Source organism: Siniperca chuatsi, linkage group LG17, assembly GCF_020085105.1.
Source record: "Siniperca chuatsi isolate FFG_IHB_CAS linkage group LG17, ASM2008510v1, whole genome shotgun sequence".
NCBI lineage: Eukaryota > Metazoa > Chordata > Actinopteri > Centrarchiformes > Sinipercidae > Siniperca > Siniperca chuatsi.
Window position 1 is genome coordinate 3,771,620 of NC_058058.1, and position 4,768 is coordinate 3,776,387.

Consider the following 4,768-nt stretch of genomic DNA (forward strand, 5'->3'; position numbering starts at 1 on the left):
GACTCAGAGGGAGATAGAGAGAGGAAGAGGAGGAGAAGAGGAGGGTTAATTAAAAAGGAGGAGATGGATGGAGGGGTGGGATGAAGGGCTAAAGACAGGGTGCAGAGGCTCGTCACCCGACAGAGGAGGTAAAAATAGATGAAGGGAGGACCGGTTCTCCCTGTCTTCCTCTCTGGTGCTGCAGTGGGGTTCAGTCGATGTATATACAGTTACATAATCCATCCTTCTCCACCACACTGAGACATGATGATGCTCTGTGTGTGTGTGTGTGAGTGTGTGAGAGTATTTAACCACACAAGCACTGACAACAATGCAGCAGCAGAAATCCCTTTGAAAGCAGGAAAGGTGCTGTGCTGTGATGCTGCCAAATGATCGATTTATTTTGAGTTGCCAGGCTACTGGTTAGTCCCATGATGGCCGTTGATACTTGAGCAAGGCAGTTAATCCTTGGTTGATCCAGATGTGCTACGAGGTGGCTGACAACCCTGAAGGAAAGATGAAAATAGCATCAACAACAATCCCTGCATGACAAAATGTCAAAGAATAGTTCGAAACATATTTGGAAATACGCACATTTATCTTCTTTCCAAGAATGAGATAAGAAGATTGAGCTCAATCTCAATCTGTCTGTGTGTTAAGTGAGCTGGAGTTGGGCGTGGTTAGCCTAGCTTAGCATAAAGAAATGGGGGAAACAACTAGCCTGGCTCTATCTAAAGTTGAAAGTACACCTATAACAACCCCTAAAGCCCATACCTCCTTTGTTTAATCTGTGCACAAACAAATGTAAAAATGATAATGTAGGGTTTGTATTTCTTGACGAGCAACAGCTAGGCGCAGTGACTCTGTGCAGCATCCCGAAGTCTTGTCATCGCAGTGAGGTTGTCAGGTTTTGTATCATCGGGTCTGTACAGAGACCAAAACAAGTGTTCACCGACTGTATCTGGCAGCCCATACTATAGCCAGAGACACAACACGGAAATAATGGGCAGATGGATAAACTGCTGTTTGTCAAAAAATAGTGTCAAAGTCTCACATGAGCTGAAGTTGCTGTATATTGACAAAGTAATTGTTGTTTTATCTTCAAGTTCAAGTTTACTGCCTATTACAGTAGTAGAAACCCATTCTCACCCCTCTATGAGAAAACCTGATGGTCAGACTGAATTGCCATTTCTATTCCCTTCATTCATTCTCCCTGACATCATGTTCATGTTTTCTTGTTGAGGAGGGTATTTTATTTTGTTTAGCCCCAACCAATAAGAAGGAAGTGACATAGCAGTTGCTGTAGCAATTGTTTTTTCTGTAAGTTGACCTACAACAACCTGTACAGCTGCGCTGATCTCATCCACACTTTGACATTTTTCTATCGCTATTTGTTCATGGATGTAGGTGCCTAGCTATCCATGAAGGAAGATGACGTCTCCATTCTTAGTTTCTAGAAAGCGCATTTTCTGCGGCCATGTCTCGTTGGTTTACAGTAGTTGTACTGATATAATCAATACTATGTTATATGAATTATAACATACACAACTTAAGGAGTCACAAATTATTAGAATAATTTATCAATGGTAAAATTCGACAGTCAGCACCGTTTCACACAACATACAAACTATACAACACGTATCAGGTGTACTAAAGCTGTTGTCAGTGTGCCTAAGGATTCCTGCACATTCATCCCGTTTGGCAGTTACAGTAAACTGTGTTTCAGATGAGTTCTGTGCATTTGTTTTACTTCCTTTGTTCACTGCAAATTCATGTTGAGCCGCGTCCCTGCTGCTCTAAAAACAGACTGGTGAAGTTAATAATGCCGACTGGAGGGTGACACTGATACACATTGACAGGGCAACAGGGTGAAGCCAGTGTTTGTTTCGTGTGTGCGTGTTCATGTCTTTGTGTGTTTGTGTATGATAAAATGTCTCTACGTGGGCAAGTATTAGCTTGGTGTCCCAGTTTCCGTATATTCGTGTATTCATGTGTGTTTCTGTGCACAGGCAGGTGCACTGCACACCTGTGTGTGCGTTTCTGGATGAACATGTATGAATGTATGTATGTCTGTGCGTGTGAATATGTGTGTGTGTGTGTGTGTGTGTGGGTGTGAGTGTGAGCGTGTGAGATAATCTATAATTAAATTCCTGACTTTAATGGGATTATCTTTGGGAGACAAGCAGCACAACGTCCTTGACATCCATCCCCCCGGTTAGTCACGGGTGAGCGACTGACAGAGACACACACACATCCAGAGAGAGAGAAAGATGAAGAGGGGGTGAGAGAGGAGAGACAAACCAGCAGGCAGCAACAAAGAGAAGAAGAAGAAAAAAAGAGCAGTGAGGAGAGATCAAAGTGCGATGAAATGCTTGTGAAGTGAGAGGAAGAGAGAAGCCATCCGGAGGGAAAGGGTGATGGAGAAGTGCCTTGCATTGTAATTATCTCATTATCTGCTGTGTTACCACTGAAGGTCGACTGGCCTTTCCCTCAGCGAGCTCCCCTCCACCTGCAGCACACCACGGCCAGCCAGGCCAGCCAAAACAAACACTTTCATCCCAATTAAAGACATGATGCAGAAGATCGTTATTATTTTAGCTCTGCCTTTCATATGTTTCCATTGATTTCTTGTTTATTTCTTTTTTAGTTTAGCCTAAATAAACAATCTGAGAAACTCACTAGATGAGATCTTTTATTGACTTTTATTTCCCACAACATAGCAGGCGCTATGTTTAGATGCTATCCAGACATAAAATCTATCAGATGTCTTAGTATTAAAACCATTGAAAGAGTTGATAAGGCATAGCAAGTCAGCTTTTCCCGAACTATATGCTTGTCTGTTTTTTTTCTTTTCTTCCAAGGCTCCAAGTTGATGAGTCAAGTACAAGTCAAGTCTCAGGTTTTCATTTTTGTGACTGATAAGACCAACTTGAGTCAAAGTCTCGATTCCACAGCTGTGGTGCTCTGATCCAAGATACTCTTCCTGGTAGATGAGTGGATCGTGGTAAATGTGCAGGCAACTTTGTGGGGCTGAACCCAGCTCCCACTGTCATCCGCTATTGTACAATATCTGTTTAGTAAAGCAGAAGTGCCGGCTTCCATTCATCCATACACAGGAATGTATGGCGGGTAAATCCATTTAACCTCACATTATCCACCTGTTTAGCCCGAAATTCGGCTCATCTTGATTGAAATTCATAAAATGTATCATATGGGTTAGCCTCAAAAGCACCAAAGCATTATTTAATTGCAAATATATATACAATATGTTAACTGTGTGCAAACGTAGTTGCACACATATCTTGTACAAATATCTATGGAGATGCCTGAAGTAGATGAGGAAGGACAGAGCACACTGGGGACATAGCCAATGGCAAATGAATGCCATGCCACTACCCTAGAATGGCTTTGTACTGAAAGCAATGCAGTAACCCTAAAAACACCAACCGTCTGTACTTCACCTCCCTCTGGTGGTCTTTGAGAAACTAGCTTATCTTTCGGTCTGTAGTAGTACTCAGTAGATACTGAGTCAGGATGATCGTGGTTAAATGTTATAAATGCCAGTTTTTTGTTTGTTTGCTCTTAAAAATTGATCATTAATATAATGTATAGATAAATTAAAGGACATTTTTTAATGTTAATAGCAGTTAAGCTATAAAATTAAACATTTGGTTTAAACTTAAGTGAACCTGCATCATACTTTTAAATGTTAAATGGACCCACAGATGTTGCTGACCTGACCAGCCCTGATGCTGCCTTCAGGGGCTGTTCGAAATATCTTAAGTCAAGTTAAACCACACCAAACTGGGAAAACCATTTCTTTAGGGAGCTGGATTTGTGCACATGGGCATTTTTGTCATGTTGAAACAGGAAAGGGCCTTCCCTAAACTGTTTCCACTATTGTCTAAAATATCATTGTATGCTGTAGCGTTATGTTTCAGTGTGGAGGCTCGTTCTTGAACTTGGGAACAACACAGCTGTGGCATATTCTAAACTCAAGGTTCACTTACTAGCTTTTTCCATATCCCACTTCCTTCTTCAGTGAATGGAACTTGCTCAGGTGTCATCATGTAAGTGCAGAACAAAAAGTGGTGTTATATTTCTTTTCCTTTTTTTTGTCTACCCCTGCTGAAATATGCTGAGGTGGGCAAAATATTTGAATAATAAAATGTATGATAAAATTTTAAAGCCCCACAAACCATTATTGATATTGATCATTAAACTAGTTTAATCAACACCTCTCTAAAACAAACAAAAATTACCCAATAAACTGGCAACTGGGAGTGTGTGTCAAAATACTTTTGGCCATATATTGTTTTTGCAGCAACAGCAACAAAAAAATATTCTTTGTCTTTTTTTATAATATTTCAAACATGTACAAAACATTGTCACAGAGTCACTTTTATTGATTTCGTTAAAAATTGAGAAATTAGATTTTTTTCTTACAAATGTATACAAAAATGCATCAGAAATATAAAAATAACAGTCCATGACAGTTATTTAAACAGTAATGTAGACAAAAATAAACACATAGCGGGGGATTGTTGATATAGACAAATTAAAAGAACAACTGTTAAGTTTTACAGACAGAAAGAATTTTTAAGATCATTTTTTTTAAGAAACCTTGTTTTAAAGTCAGAATATGCAATACTATAAACGTAAAGTTTGATTTCCTTTAAGACATTTACAAGGTAAAATTGTTTGTCTTTAGATTTGAGAAAAATATGGAAACCAGATATCACGTTATGGAAATAATTACGCATATTAACAACAAAATATTCAGCGGACC